The following is a 17,103-nucleotide window of genomic DNA, read 5'->3' on the forward strand; positions in this document are numbered from 1 at the left end:
AAAGTAGTAGCCCAAGAAACAGAAAGGGCCACATAAACCAGAGACTTCATCAGCCTGAGACCAGAAGAACTAGATGGTGCCCAGCTACCACCAATGACCACCCTGACAGGGAATACAACAGAGAGTCCCGGATGAAGCAGGAGAAAGACAGGGGGCAGAACTCAAATTCTAGTAAGAAGACCAGACTTAATGGTCTGACTGAGACTGGAGGAACCCCAGAAGGCATGGCCCCTGGATTCTCTATCAGCCCAGAACTAAAACAATTTCCAACGCCAACTCTTCAGACAGGGATTGGACTGGACTGCGGGACATAAAGGGATACTCGTGAGGAGTGTGCCTCTTAGCTCAAGTAAATACAAGAGACTAGACAGGCAGCTTCTGTCCAGAGGCGAGATGGGAAGGCAGAGAAGGTTTAGGAGCTGGTTGAATGGACATGGTGAATCAGGGGTGGAAGGGAGGAGTGTGCTGTCATAGTATGGGGAGAGCAATTAGGGTCGCATAACAATGTATGTATAAATTTTTCTATGGGAAACGAACTTGAAATGTAAACTTCATCTAAACAACAATAAAAAATTTAAAAAAGGAAAAAAATAGCCCCCCCAAAAAAGAAATCTCCTTTATAATAACTCATGCATGAACAAAAATGAAAATATAAGTTAAAAAAAAAGTTATGGGAAAAACAATACAAAATTGTATATATTTTATGATGTCAATTAAATAAAACTCAATATTCATGAAAGAAAGACTGGAAGGAAAATAGCAAGATGTTAAAGTGACCACATTTTTATAAGAGGCAGGAAATGGTTTTCCTTTTCTGTATTTTTCCGAAATTTCTTGTCAGGAGCATGTAATTCCTTTAAAAAAGGGGAAAAATCCTCCAATAATAGATAAGTATGAAAGCTATGTGAGAGGAGTGAATATTGTGTGAAAATCTTCTCTTTCTAAATACTCTATCAAGCACTTAAGGTACCTTAAGCCACTTTATTCCCCTCGCATCCCTGAGGATGGCTATCATGGCCTCCGTTTTACAGATAACTAGAATATGAGGCCACACAACCAACCAGCGGCAGGGCCGGCCTGAAATGCCACCTAGTTCTCTGTCCATGGTGCCATGTATACAAGGGTGGGGGCTGAGTGAAAATCCAGGGCAGGAAATTACACACTCACCACTATCACCACTAAGTAAAAAGCATGCTCCTTAGAAGCATGGACACGTCAGCAAGAAAGACCATCTGCTAGAGAAGGACATCATGTTTGGTAGAGTAGACGGTCAGTGAAAACAAACAAAACCCTCCATGACATGGATTGACACGGTGGCTGCAACGATGGGCTCAAACATAACAATTGTGAAGATGGGGCAGGCCCAGGCAATGTTTTGCTCTGTTGTACGTAAGGTCTCCGTGAGTTGGAGCCAACTTGATGGCAATTAACAACAAGTATATATATGAGGAAGGCAAGAGAAGCCACTAAGGGCCAAGGCGCTGTGATGATGAATCAATTTTTTTTTTCTTTTCTTTCACATCCTTTTTTCAATGCCCACGCATTGCCTTTATACTTTTTAGAAGGAACCCTACAGAATAAACTGCCCATCACTGGGGGCATACAGTGTTCACGAACCCCAGCCCTGGGGCTGCAGAGGGAACGGCATCCCGTCCCAGGGTCCCCAAGGGGGGCCTTCATTGTGGCCATCACCGTCACCACAGGCCCTGTCTCCTGGCCCACCCAGCTCCCCCAGGTCTCTCCCTGACTTCTGATGGGAAGCCCTGCCTCCACTTCACAGGAGCAGGTTCTGAGGTACAGACCCTCCCCAAGCTACAGTTCCCTCATCAGGTGGAGCACCGTAATTCCCACAGCGCCGCCCAGTGCCCCGCCTCAACAAGTGCTAACAGCGGCCCGTCCCTCTCCTCCTGCACGTTTCACGCACGCACCTGCACGCCGGTCCCTCTCCTCCTGCCCGTTGCACGCACACACCTGCACACCGTCCCTCTCCCCCTGCACGTTTCACGCATGCACCTGCACACCGTCCCTCTCCCCCTGCACGTTTCACGCACGCACCTGCACACCGTCCCTCTCCTGCACGTTTCACGCACACCTGCACACCGTCCCTCTCCTGCACGTTTCACGCACACCTGCACACCGTCCCTCTCCTCCTGCACGTTGCACGCACACACCTGCACACCGTCCCTCTCCCCCTGCGAGTTTCACACACGTACCTGCACACCGTCCCTCTCCCCCTGCACGTTTCACGCACGCACCTGCACACCGTCCCTCTCCTGCACGTTTCATGCACGCACCTGCACACCGTCCCTCTCCTGCACGTTTCATGCACGCACCTGCACACCTGTCTACCCCTGCACGTTTCACGCACGCACCTGCACACCGTCGCTCTCCCCCTGCACGTTTCACGCACGCACCTGCACACTGTCCCTCTCCCCCTGCACGTTTCACGCACGCACCTGTACACCGTCCCTCTCCTCCTGCATGTTTCATGCACACGCCTGCACACCTGTCTACCCCTGCATGTTTCACACACGCACCTGCACACCGTCCCTCTCCCCCTGCACGTTTCGCACACACACCTGCACACCCGTCTCTCTCCTCCTGCATGTTTCACACACACACCTGCACACCCGTCCCTCTCCTCCTGCACGTTTCAAGCCCGCGCCTGCATGCCCGTCCCTCTCCTCCTGCACATTTCATGCACCTGCACACCCGTCCCTCTCCTCCTGCACGTTTCACGCACACACCTGCACACCTGTCCCTCTCCTCCTGCACGTTTCACGCACACACCTGCACACCGTCCCTCTCCTCCTGCATGTTTCACGCACGCAGCTGCACACCTGTCCCTCTCCTCCTGCACGTTTCACACGCACACCTGCACACCCACTACATACAAACCCCTGTGCTGAGCACTGCAGGGCAGGATCCCAATGACCACAGATCACATCTCTGAGGAGCTTAGAATCTGTTAACAGGCCCACTGCTCGCTCGCCCAGACTGACACCCCTCTGGAAGGGGAGAGGGAGATCCCTGGGGCTCACCTGGAGCTGCAGAGGAAGGAAAGGACCCAGAGGGGCAGAGATAGGGGAGAGCAGTGTGAGTGGAGGGGGCAGTATGGACAAAGACACAGAGGCTGGATGGCAGGGAGCGTGTTCAGGGAACAGATATTTGCCCAGCCAGGCAGGAGTTCAGGAGGCTGAGGCTGACTGTGGTGGGTCTCAAGTGCCAGGCTGAAGCAACTGGATCTTCCAAGAGATTGAAAGAGCAAGAGAGAGAGAGATTGACAGATGGATCTCATCTCTTGGTTACCCTGCTCCTGCCCAGTGGGCAGCCAGAGACGTCAGTTTCTTGGCTGGGCTTAGGCTTATCAAGGCTCAGGAGCAGCAGAAAGTACATGAGAATCTCACAGACCTAAGCTCCAGTTTGGGCTCCTCTGGTAAGAAGCTGGGTGTCTGTGGGCATGTCTTGTTTCTGAGCCTTTGCTTCCTATTAAGCGGAAGAAGAATCTGCGCAGCAGAGCTGACAGGAACACTGGGCCAGCTCAGCACTGAGCACAGGCAGGGCTACGCAGATATCAGGGTCCTGCCCTTGCCTTGGACATTCACCACCCAATCACCTCAATGCCCCCATCAGAGTCACACACAAAGTATTGAAAATATTAGTAGTTACAACCCATAGCTGCCGGCAGCCCTCCCCAGCAGTGAAGCTGGCACCGCTGCTCCACCCCTCATGCCGCCACCTGCAGAACCACCAAGCTCCTTGGCTGCGGAGCTGCCAGCCTCAGAGAGCAGGGAGGGTAATTAAGGCTGGAAGCCTCTCCCAGGCGCTAATGGAGAGGCCCAGTGAGAATCAATTTCCAATCCACTGTGAATGGCCTGCTAATTGGGGCACTGTTGAAATGATGGTTATTTGGAAGCTCCTAACATAAAAATAATAAGATCAAAATACATCAGATCAAAGCCAAATCAGCTATTAGCTTAATCAAGGTTGTGTGATGATCATTCCTGGGATAGGACACTACACAACTCCCGCCCTGGTTATGGAGAGTTGCCACCGACTGAACCCCAGCCTCGGGGCCCGCAGCCATGGTTTGGACCAGGCCCTGCCGTATACAAGCAGAATGCTCCTTGGAAGCAAGGATGGAGAGACTGTGTCTTACATACTTTGGACATGTTGTCAGGAGGGATCAGCACCTGGAGAAGGACATCATGCTTGGTAGAGGGTCAGCGAGAAAGAGGAAGACCCTCAACGAGATGGATTGACACAATGACTGGAACAATGGGCTCAAGCATAGCAACAATTGTGAGGATGGCACAGGAGCGGGTAGTGTTTCGTTCTGTTGTACATCGGGTCGCTGTGAGTCAGAACCGACTCGACGGCACCTAACAACAACAACTGCCATGGACACAGTGCTGTGGGACCTCAGGCAAGGGCCTGGGCCTCTCTGGGCCCTGTCTTCTGTTAGATCAAATAAAGACGACAGTGCCCACTTCACAGGCTGTTGTGCATGTTCCATGAAAGATCTTTGTACATGAAGTGCCTTTTGCACTGCCCGGCATGGCGCAGGAGCCTACAAGGCCTCACTGTTGCTCCCTCTCCAGCTCAGTGCTCAGAGGGTGTTCCGCAGCTCCGAGAAGATAACAGCTTTTGTTTTCATCCTTCGCCTCCAATATCATATGGTCATAAAGCTGACCTCCCTCTCTCAGTTACAACAATGCGGCCTTGATGGATGGATAAGGCTGCTGGAGAATGACTCACTCCCGGGGACGTGAGGACACACAGGGTATGTCATGCAAGGCTTCAAGCCCCTCACCCCAGCTCTGCAGCCGGGGGAGCAGAGGGTCTCTGCAGAGGTCTCCAGGCTAGTCCATGGCTTCCCAAGGGACGGGAGGAAAGACGCACACCCAGTGAGAGGAGCCAGGGGGCTCATCCAGCACCCCAGAAGCAGCCCCACAATCACAACCCCACCAACTCCCCACAAAGAGATGTTAGCTTCCTGCTAATCCAGGCTTCTGAAGAGACAGAGCTCTCTCAGGGGTCAGCCGTGCCAGGCACAGCACTGGCCACATCACAGGGCATATAACATCCTAGAAACTGTCACTCCAGAAGAGTTTTTTGATCCCCAGTGAGAGAAGAAAAGCACAGAAAGGGCTGATGGCTCGGCCTAGGTTACAAAGCCCGAGAATGGCACAGAGGGCATCAGAACCTCAGCAGCCAGTCCAGGGAAGAGACGGTGGCTAGCAGAAGACAGAGCCCAGGACTCTACATTTGACTCTACCCAACCATTGCCTGGCTGGAAATTCCAGGGCAGCTCCCAGCTTAGCTCATGTCCCAGGAAGGCAAATCCTTGGCTCCTCAAGTTACCCGGTGCCTGCAGGTGGGCACTGGAGAGAAGAAAGGTGCCCCGAGACATCAAGGTTCACTCTGGGCACTGCCACAGGTCCAGGCCCACTCTCCTCCATCCCCATCACTTCCCTCAACCTTGGCCATTCTCAGGCCAAAGCTTGGGAAAGCAGTTCCTAAGGAGGCTTGTATAGAAGACAGGTACAATTCCTCGAGGCTAGTGCCACCACCTGGTACTGATGCCTGGCCACTTCCTGCGTGCCAGACACATCCACCCCTGCCACTCCTGCAGGACCAGTCCTGGTCCCAGGCAGACAAGGTCAGCCAGTGCAGCCCTTGCTACTGTGAGACCACCTGCCCCCTCAGTCAGCAGCTCATGTGGTAAAAGAACAACAGCACTATTCCAGGTGGACAAGGCAAGAAAGGGCCCTCACCTGGGTGGAAGCAGGCACGTGTCCTCACTGCAAGAAGCCTGGCCAAGGCTCCACTGGTCCCAGCAGGGGAACGGAGAGGCAGGCTCTGGACAGACCCGGGCTCAGCTCTGTTCTGCCCAGAGGGTAACTTCTCTCTGCAAGGGAGGACACAGGCCAACGCCAGGGGCACAGCACCCTGCCCACCCAGCGGATACTCCCGCTAGCACGGGCCCCTGGTGTCATCTCTTTGCTCCGTCTTGTCTCCAACAGCCATGAGCACTCACACTCACACACACGGACACACACACACACACACACACCCCAGCCACCTCGTTAACTGTGCCCTTCCTTTCCTCCTTTAAACCATATCAGTTTTATTAATATTTGAGTTCTAATGGCTAATGCTTTAAATTAAGGTAACATTTATAAATACTTTATAGTAGATGAATAATTGACCAAATTTAGTATTGTCATAACTCATAGTAAATTATTGATTTGTGGAGAATAAATATTCCTCATGTTTTATTAAGACATTCAGAAGGTAAACAAAATTATAAAACGGGGGAAATGGGTGGCAGGGCTGTACAAAGACGAGCGTCCAGCAGGGGGCAGAGAGAGGTCTGAGGGCAGCCCTGCAGGGCCCCCAGCCTGCCCGCCACACCCCACGGAGGGCCTCCCGGAGGGGAGGGTCAGCCAGCCTCCCCTTGGCGGGTGCGGGCAGACCCCTGACCGCCATCCTGTCTTTCAACCTCTCCCGCTGCTGCCCCGCTTCCTCCAGATCCACAATCCCTCCCACATGTCCTCCCTCCTCCAGCTCCACTTCCCTCTCTACGCATGTGAGTTATGAGTTCTCCCTTGCTTCATTCTTCAGATAAGACTGAGGCTGTCGTCCCAAGGTTACTCACTCGGCTTCCTGCTGACAAACCTTCACACCTACCTGCCATTATATGACCCTCGCCTTGGCCTTGCCCCAAAAGCAGAAATGGAGCTTCCCCTGTCTGAGGCCAGCCCCTGCTCGTGAGCTCGGGACTCTCCCACCTCTCACCTTCTCCCAGACCCAGATTCATCACTTATAACCCCTCTCTGCAGAATCATTGTCTACCTTCATACGTGACCCAATCCCTGTCCATGGGTCCACAGACATCACTGCAGCCCCCAAGCCCCCCCTGGGCTCCTGACCCCCAGACAACCACAGCATGATGTCTCCACTTGGTGACTCCATGAATAACCCGGAGCTCCCTGGGGTGGGGCACTGTGCCTCCCTTGCCTTCCAGCCTCAGTGAAGTGGCACTGCACCCACGCCCTCGCTCTTGGTCCTTCCCTCTCCTTGATCCTCTGCACCAAAGCCACCACCAAGTCCTGGAGGTTTTAGCTCAATATAGATTCTGAATCTGTCAACTTTTCTCCAACCCCACTGCCATCACCTTAGTCCAACCTCCCTGGCCTCCCACTGGACCCACACATCCGCCTCTCCCCACCACCCTACCATCCAGTCTGTCCACAAACCAGACTGGGCCACCCGTTTAAAACTCTGAATGGGCCTCCCATTGTCCTCAAAATAAAGCCACACCCTAAGAGGGGCCTCAAGACCCTCACAACCCATGCTACAGGCCCTGCATTCCAGTCCCTCCATGTGCAGAGTGACTCAGTGCCCCAAGCTCTGCCCACCCACTTCTGGGTCTCCTCACAGACATCTCCCGCTACCTAAGGTGCTCCTGCCCTCATCTGTCTGTACACTCTGTGGGTCACCATTACTCTTTCAGGAGAAGCCTTCCCAACCCCCAGTCCCCCCTAGACCCCTGGGCCCCTCTTACAAACGCCCGTCACACCTGCACTGGGCCTCTACACCACTCACCAGCACTGGTAACCGTCCGCTTCTCTGTGTGGCTGTGGCGACCAGGCTCCCTCTCTAGGCCCCGGTCCCCGAGGAGCAGCCCCTGCACTGTCCACACCATAGCACCCAGCACAGTGCCTGGCTTGTCGTAGCAGAGCAACAGCTACGTCACACTCCTAACACTCCAGGAAGTGAGTACCACTGGGGTGAGACACGGAGTCTGCAGATTTGCCCAGCGTCCCATGATGCTCATGTTCTCAAAAAGGTAAACCCACATCCCACTACCGGGAGAAGGGGAGCTTCTTAAAGCCAATCCTCCCCTCTAAGGATGGTTCCACGGAGAGCTTAGAGGGCACCAAGGGGACAGTGGGGTGGACAGTGCTGCTCCAGGTAGGCTGGACCTCAGGCATCTCTCAGGCAGCAGTGCCTGGGCTTCTCTCCTGGGGCCCCATCAGGCTAGGAGGCCTACACCCTCTGGACTCCCGGCTCAACCCAGCACAGGGCCCCAATAAGAGCAGGGCAGAGGGCCCCATGGGATGCTCAACTGTAGCCACTGGGGCAGATGGCAGCTGCTCCAGGCGGGGTGTGTGGCGCCAACGCAGGAGGGGAAGACAGCAGTGTCATGCATTCTCTTGGGGCCACATCCCACTGTCAGTTAACGAATCAAGCCCGATCCCCTGCTCCTGGAGACACAGCAAATGCAGGGCGGGACTGTGCTCACTTATTTCTAGCTCTCCAGCTCCTCGTTAATAACTTTTCCTGCTCTGCCAGTGCAACAGCGCTCCGGGCTGGGACTGCACGGAAACCTACGCTGAGAAAGTTACATCAGGACGGTGAGGCACCTCTGGGCCACCTATACGGCATGGCACCTTGGAAAAACTTGAAAACAGGCACACCTGGGGTCTCCTGGAGACGGCTCCACCTTCAGCCAGTAAATATTGTGTCCCCACAGCCACCTCCTATATCTGGCCCACACCCCTTATCAGCCAACTGGTCTCCCTACCTCCAAGCTCTTCTTTCCCCAACCCACCTTCCAGACCAGAGTTCAGCAATAAGTATGTCCCTGGGCTGCTGAAATACTGCCATGCTTCCCCTACCTGTGAATCAAGTCCAATTGTAAGCTACACACACATACACACACACACACACACAAACCAGGATGGCACCGTCATACTCCCGTTTCTCTGTTCACGTCGCCCTGCCCATTCCTACTCTCTAACTTTGCACACGCTGGTTCCCTTTTCCTGACACAACCTTCTTCCTCTTCCCCGGCTTTCAAACTCCTACTCATCCCTCAAGACCCATCCTAAATGCCTCTTCCTCTACAGACCGTTCCTCGACTTCCTTTTGCTACATAACATGAATCATTCCTTTTCCTGGCGACCTAGAGTACTTCACCCTAGCACACGTCTAGTGAGGACTTTACCATTTCATGCACGTTCACCTAAGCCATGAGTAGAGGAGCTGAGCCTCACATTAGGAGGATGTTAAGGTTGAATGAGGAAGTGAAAGCACAGGTGCATAGATACTAGGTAAATTATTTGAAACATCAGTTCTACCAGGTAAATGAGTAGCCCAGGGGACCCACGGAAGGGGGCTCATGTCGGGAATGAGGCAGTGGGAAACTCTGCCTTGGCCAAGTACGGGGACTGGCCAATGAGAAGAAAGATCTTGGGCTTCAGGGCCTCCTGGATTTGGCCTGGACTCCAGCCCCTGAATGGATGAGCCAAGGGGCCCTTCAGGTAATTCTGACCAAGAAGGAGGGACTGTTTAGAGGTGAGAAAGGACCACAGAGGCCTCGGGAGATGTCTTAGTAGTCCTAGGGCTGCCAAGACCAAAAATTGCCACAAGTGGGGAGCTTTAAAGAACAGAAATTTATTGTCTAGAAGTCCAAATCAGGGCATCAGCTCTAGGGGAAGGTCTATCCTCATCTCTTTCAGCATCTGGTAACTGCCAGAAATCCTCAGCCTTCCTGGGCTTGCAGATGATCCTCACAAGGTGTCTGTCTTCCCCAGTGTGTGTCTGTCTTCCCCTATTCTGCTCTTTTCATAACCCACCACTCAGAGGGATTAGGTTTAGGACACATTCTACTCCTGTACGGCCTCACTAATGTAACAGAAGAAACCCCCTATTTCCAAATCATATTTAGAGGTACAGGGGTTACAACTGCACCATAACTTCTGGGGGGGGACACAACCCGATCCACACCAGGAGAAATAATGGTGCTGTCATGGAGCCGGCAAGGGGAGGGACAGACAAGCAGCCAAGTTTGAGAACGGCCATCCCCAGCGCCCGGGGGCAGGGCAACATGGGTCGAGACCATGCTGCAGGACACAGCTTGGAGAGGGCAGTGATGAAGACCTGCATCACAGCACCTCTGGGGGCTCAGCTGTCCCCAGGACACGGGCTAGAAGGGGTATATGAGGCACACGGGCACCCCTGTGTGGCCACATCCAGGGCAGGCTGGGCTTGAGCAGAGCTTGCAGGGTGACCCAGAAGGTGCTTTCAGGACTGTTTACAGAAAGACTGAAATCGACAAGGTGATGATGGCAGTGCTTGGGGCTGGGGGGACTCGAAGCAAGGCCCCTTCCACCCCTCACCACCAGGTGCCATGCCAAGGCCCGCCCTCTTAATCACAGAACCCCACATCCTCCCTGAGAGATGAGGAATAGCAGCAGAACTGAGGTCAGAGCGCTGCTAAAATCACAAGGAGCCTGGGTTCAAACCCCAAGCTGCCTCTGACTTCTGACCTAAGGGCACAGGCCCAGGAGACAGGCAGTCCCCACTGTTAGAGCTGGGCACCCTTGGGAAAGTCGCTCAACCTCTCTGAGCCTCAGGTCCTCACTATAAAGGGCTAATAGCAGTCCCCACCTCATGGCGCTGCCCTGAGATAAAATGAGCTAATTCATATGCAGCACTTAGGACAATGCTTGGCACACGGTGAGCTTGCACTCTGGAAGGGCAGACTGCTGCTGTCACTACAGGGCCTTCCCCATCAGGCCCTGCCCTGCAGAGACACGGTGGGCAGCTAGTAGTGGGGAGAGCTGGGGACAATGCCCCTCGTTTGCTATGTCTGGGCCCCTCACTGGGAAGGGAGCAGATGTACAGGCACCTTGTGGACAGCAGCAGAGTGGTCTCAGGGCACAACCCCAAGTCCCTCTGTCTGGACACCAAGCATGGCCTGACCCTGGGAAGAGGCAGGCAACACCCCTAACAGCTCGTGGATGTAGTACCCCTCACCAGTGGATGGTGCCCTCCCAGCTCCTCCACCAGCAGCCCTGTGGCCAGGCTGGCCTCCCAGCAACAGACGCTCAGAGAACCCCGAGGGCCCGGTTTGAGGGACCAGAGCTCTGGGTAGGTGTGCATGGACAGGCCGGATCAGGGAGCCCTTCCCACACCCCTGCATCCAATCCTGCACCACCATCTAACTTCTGAAACCCAAGACCACCCAGACACTCGGCAGGCCCAGCCCTAGCCCGAGCACTCCTTCCCCGGGCCTGACGGCCCCCCAGATGCGGAACTGACCCCAGTGAGGTTTCTGGGTCTCCCATTCTGTCTCCCCAGTATCTGAACTTCTCTGGCTCTCCCTCTCACCTTCTCTGTGGCTGCTTCTCACGCTCCAAGTCACAGCTCTCTTAGTGTGTGGGTGTGTGTGCATATATATGCACACTGCGTGTGTGTATATGTGCACGTGTGTTCAGGGCGGGGATCTCGCCTGTCCTCCCTCCCTGGCAGGGCTGACTGCCCACAGGACAGGGCCACATGTCAGGGCTCTCAGCTCCCAGCCTCCCCCACCGCAGGGATTTGTGCTGCAGGAGCCAGCATCCCTCCCTGCCACGCGTGCTTCCAGGTCAGGGTGGAGGGTGGAGGAATGTTCCAGTCCTGCAGCCCTTCCAGCCTCAAACTCTGGCCCTGTACCCATTCTGCAGCCCGCTGACTTCTGAAGGCAGCCCTCAGGCACCTAGCAGGCTCTGCTGCCCCGCAGGCCTCTCTCAGCCAGGACCTGCCTTCACACTCCGTCAGGACCACACAAGCCCCCTCTGCTGTACACATGACGGCACTCTTTGTCATAGCCTCCATCCCCTCAGGGCTGAGCTCCCTGAGGACAGGGCTCTCTGTCCCCAGCACCCAGCCTGGGGCTAGACACCCAGGACACAGCCTGGACAATGCTGGGTGAGCATGATTGTGGCCTGGCCCACCCACATCACAGAGGCAACTGAGAAGGTCACCCTCCCAGCTGAACCTCAGGCAATAGGTAAATCCCATGTGGCGATGCCCACACACATCCACTCACGGGTGAGTGGATCCAGCCCTCTGGTCTGTCACCGGGCAGGACCAGGACTGATGCACTGACCTGACACCCTCCCATTAGGCAGAACAAGCCCCCCTGAGGGAGAGGTGCCACCTTTACCCCTCTGCTGGGCTCCACTGACTCAGAGAAGGCCGCAGTCCAGCATGCCCCTTTCCTGATTCCAAGACTGGAAAAGCCATACCACCCTCCAGATGAGGTCTTGGGCCTCACAGCTGCCAACTACCACACCGTGTCCCTTACAAGGTGTCTGGGCACCAACCCCTCTTCAGGGACTACCCCACCTGGGTCTAGCCCCTTCCTCATGCTGTCCGGCCTCGCTAACCCATCTTCTCTCTTGGCTGCATCAAGCCCAGCAGGTCCTCGGCCAACCTCCAGGAGGTGACCAGTGAGGGGCAGATCATCACCAGGCCACCCAGGAGGGGCAGCCAGGACCTGGGGGGTGACACAGGCCCGGGGCCTGTTCTGCCCTTTGCACCCCTGTTTTATGGCCCTTGTGTAGATAAACCCATGCAGGGTTTTGCCCACACTTACCAGTCGAAACCCTCATTCCCGCTGACCGTGAACAGAACAGTGGGAAAAGAGAGGCTTGTCTTGTACAAATGAGCCTTGGTTCATTTAGTCAGTGAGCAGTCATGAGCAGGGCGCAGTTGCGGCTATCCAAGTGAGGGTGGGCAGGGCCCACACCCAGTCTGGGGTCTACCTGCCAAAGCCTGCGTCTGCGGCTCTCGTTCACCCCGAGGGCCTGTAAGGGCACTGCTTTCTAGCATCTTCTCATTGTCCTAACAGCCATCATGAAAACAGTGTCCAAAAGTGCTGAGACAGCACCACTTGGAGAGCACAGGCTACGGGCTGGGAGTGGGGATGCCAGCTCCGCCTGCTCCAGCTGCCACCGTCTCAAGGGGACACTCCCAGGACTGAGGGTCCCTCAACACCGGAAAAGCTGATGGTGCAGGTGCTGGCCCAGCCCACCCCACCCCTCACACCACAGGCCCCACCCACACTGCCCTGGCCGCTCAGGCACCCTGCTGAGCGCCCATTCAGTGCGGGGATACCATTCATCGCCATTCCTCGGTGCTTCAGAGTGGACGGGAGAGAACCCCAAACCTCCTGCAGCCAGCAGGGAGAAAGGGGCATCCCTGTCAGCGAAAGTGGAAACTCTCACAGTAGCATATGCTTTGAGGAAACTGAAAAACACAACACAACTCACAGACCAGAGGTGAACTGAAGAGAAAAAGAAGTGGTCAGGCTCAACTTTCCCACCAGCACCCGTTCAGCTACCAGGAGAATGACTGGGAGCCCCGTGCCCCCGCCAGGCCATCAAAACGGCCGCTGGCGCCTACCACACGGCTCTCTGTCTCTCCGAGCACACTGTGTGCCCAGTGAGGTGGGCCCCGAAGGCAGACAAAGCGGAAGTGAGAGCTGGGACGCAGCTCAGAGTCAGGGGAAGGGTGTCAGGCAGGAGGAGGAGGGGGAGACCACGTGGCCTGGGGTGGCAAGGGGCTTCAGAAAGGACAGAGGAGCCGGAGGTGGGCAGAACGCTGACAAAAAGGGGACCAGAAAAAGTGGTCAGCGTAGGTGAGCAGCCTGGTATGAGTGGAGCCCCACCACAGCATCTGTGGTCTGAGAAGCACCAAGAGTGGGCACTCCTGCCGGGCTGAGAGGACACACGAGGGGGACCCCACCATGCAGGTCTTGACTGCTCAGCTGAGGTGCTCTGTTCTCATTCCTTGAACACCGGGCAGCCCTGAAGGGTTCCCGGGCAGAAATGAGGTCCCCTCGGAGCTTGTCTTTAGGAGGGCGCGCCAGTGAGCATGAAGCAAGGGGCCAGAAACCTCAGCTGATGCCTCCTGCTCCCCTGACCCTGCCCCAGGCAGTAACAGGGCAGGAGTGCAGGGGCAGAATCAGCTGGGAGCTAGGGGCACACAGGGAGCACAGGTAGGCGGACCTCTGAGTCTGCCCCAAACCCCAAGCACTAGGTGGACACCATAGAACAGCACCATCACTGGGTGGGCGCAGGCATGTGTGGGACCCCACATGCCATGGGCAGACTCAGTCGGGGCAGAGGCCACATGACCTCCCACGCCGAGGACAGGGTCAGGGGCATGAGTTCCCATGTGGGCGTGGGCCAGCTCCTGAGGGTACTGAGCAGGGGCTTCTGAGGATGGACAAGAACCTCCCCCCACCCAAATAAACACAATATGTTGCTCAGTGTAATATATGCTCTCTGCAAGGCACTTTTCCTGCAGGGAAAGGGGCTTCATGCCCAGGGCCAGACCTGGAGGGCATGATGGGTTGAAGAGGTACCCATCCACACCAGGCCACCAAGCCTTGCAGGCATCTGTCAGCTGACTCCAGAAAGTTCTGGAGATACCGGACCAGGAGGCTGTGCCTGCCTCTCGGCAGGAACCTCTTACCCCCAGAAGGGCAGCTGAGGCCCATGAGAGTGGGCTTTCAGGGCAGCCCCCAGGCAGAGCTGGGTCTACTTCAAGATGCAGCTGAGGTGGCACAGGCAGACAGTGACAATCTCATGCTGTTTCTTAATGCAGAGACACAGTGATACTGTGGGCAAAACAGAGACTTGCTTACTGAGCAAACTACCCTGTGCCTGGCAGCTTCCGTTCCGTCTTATTTGACCCACCTGACAATTCTGAGGTAGGGATTATTGTCCCCATTTTTCAGATGAGGACACTGAGACTCAGAGAGGCTAAGTCATTCACCCAAGTTCACACAGCAAGCAGACAATGGAACATGAGTTCAAACTCCAATAAGTCTGACTGCACAGGCCCTGCTAGCTCCACTCTGCCCAGTGAGGACCAAGAACCGAGAGGTAACGTAAAAAATGGCACCTGGGGACAAAGGTGTCACCTGACCTCCTCTAACTTCACGAGGGGGAGAGAGAATCACCGTCAGCATGAGCCCAAGGCTGATTCCTACAAAGCAGAAGTCAGACATACCTCCTCTCTCCAACCTTTTTACCAATTCTCACACCAGCCATCCTTCCCACAGTACTCTCTTCTCTGCTGGGTTTGAGAATTCATTGCAATGGCCACACAGAACTCACAAACAGTACTTACAGTTACAGAGTTTATTAAGGAAGTAACAGGATACAATTCTTCGATTAGGATAGCTTCTTCTCAGCCATACCTGCAGGCAGGCCTCTCTCTGGCCCTCGGCCTCTTGGCCCCTCAGCCTGGCCTCTGCTCTACTCAGGCAAGTATTACAAAGCTCTTTAGCTACACCAATAAATTCCAGAAGGCACCCCACTCTGCCAGTAAAGGGCCCAAAGGTGCTCAGCTTTCTTGCTCCATGGGTCAGCAAGCCTAGCTCTGCACACAAGTCCCAGAAGCACCCACTCCACCAATAAGCCTCCTGCCCGAAGGCACTCAGCTCTCTAGCTCCATGGGTTGGCACACCCACTGTACCACACCTACTGTAACAGCCTTGCTCTGTGGGCCAGGAAGCCCACTGCACTGTCTCACACCTGTCTCTTGATTCTGTTGCCGCTGTTTGTCTGCTGCCACTTCTTGCCATCTTGCACCATCTCCGGTGTTACAGCTCTCTCTGACTCCTGGGTCTAGGAGGTTCTTAGCACAGGGATCCCAGGTCCAAGGACACACTCTGCTCCCATCTCTTCACCTTGGTGGTAGTGAGGTCCCCACTTCTACCTCTGGGATGGCTCATTTTAAGCCTAGCATGATGGCAAAACCGACCAATCCCCTCATTAGGGTTCCATATACCTTATTTGCACAGTCCTACCCCTACAAAGGTGCCATGCACCTTACTTGCATTATTCGCAATCTGTCCAATCCCCTTACTGGGCCACATGCACCTTATTTGAATAGTCCCACCCAATCATTTGGTTGGAGTTATCAGATCATAGCTAGAAAGGCCATATAAAAGCGATCTATAGCACCACAGCCCCCCCTCCCCGGCTTTTCTATTCATAGTTCTTCGATACTTGGAGGATCATTTCCCCCTCCCAATCATTTTACTGGTCTAAAACAGTCATTAGCAACTAGTCCTTCAGTAGGGCAAAGAGTCCTCAGGGCGAGGTTACTCAGGTACCAGCCATTCAGGCCTGCTGAAGGTATCCATCTGATCTAGTCAGGTTCTCCAAAAGTTGTCTCGTCTTCACCAGGGGCAGATTATCCAATAGGCAAGGTAAGCACAGGGCTTACTCTGCTTACCAGATCATCTGTAGTGAACAGTTTCACATTTTTTCACCATGTCAAAGATTCTGCTTCTAGGTGTGGCTGGCGTCTGTCTCTCTCCCAACCCCACAGTACCTTTCTACAGAATCAAAGCCTCTTTTCAAATTTCCAATTCCTGACAGGGACCGATGACCCAGTCAGCAAGGTAAGAATGGGCTTACTTGTGCTTACTTACTAATCTGTAGTGAACAATTTCACATGGGTTTCACCACATTCATTTCTTCATCAACAATAAGTGCCTTGCAAAATACATGGCACATGTATGGACTTAACAGTATGGACCCTAAAATTCACAGACTCCAGGGATATTTGTTGAATAAATGATTCTTAAGTTTCTGGGTGGGGCTCAGGTCTTTTACCTAAGCCCCCAATACTCTATACACACGGCTACTGCATTCAAATGAACAGCCTGTGTTTGTTCAGGTAAATCCTAGTTCTCCTGTTAGCATATCCAATCAAGTATTGGCTGAAGGCAGAGTTACACGCTCTCTATTATCTATAATATCCAATATTCATTTCCATCATACATCTAGATCTGTTTTACAACACTAGGTAGGAGAAACATTCAATATCCATATTCGAATAAACACATAACCTTTTCTAAAACATTCCAGTTTCATCTTCTCTTCTCCATGCCTTGACTATCTTTTCATTCATATGCACATGGCCTTGGGCCTCTGGCTAGGTGGAACCAGAAGACCCTGACCTGCTATCAATCATCTTGCTTAACTGGCCTGGCCTTTGCCCCAAGCCACTCCAAATGCAGCTTTTCTTCCCTCAGCTACAGCAGAACATCTCTTACTTTCCTTTCAGCCATTACAGGTAATAACTAAAGTAACCATCTAAGAATCAAAAGTTTCACTTCCCACGCCCCTTCATTCTTTCTCTTACAAAGTCTGATGCTTCCAGCAGTCTGGAGCCATTGCAACAAATCCCGCTTCGGTTGCCAACTGTAAAAAAAGGCATGGCAGAGTTGTCATCTGACCTCCT

The 17,103-nt window shown here is 54.1% G+C and overlaps 1 protein-coding gene across 1 annotated transcript in view; it reads right to left on the minus strand.

The window, feature by feature from the left end:
- GRID1 (glutamate ionotropic receptor delta type subunit 1) overlaps positions 1 to 17,103 on the minus strand; it is a 1,005,377-nt gene that overhangs the window by 822,312 nt on the left and 165,962 nt on the right. The window lies entirely within an intron of this gene.

Source organism: Trichechus manatus, unplaced genomic scaffold, assembly GCF_000243295.1.
Source record: "Trichechus manatus latirostris isolate Lorelei unplaced genomic scaffold, TriManLat1.0 scaffold00155, whole genome shotgun sequence".
NCBI classification, from domain to species: domain Eukaryota; kingdom Metazoa; phylum Chordata; class Mammalia; order Sirenia; family Trichechidae; genus Trichechus; species Trichechus manatus.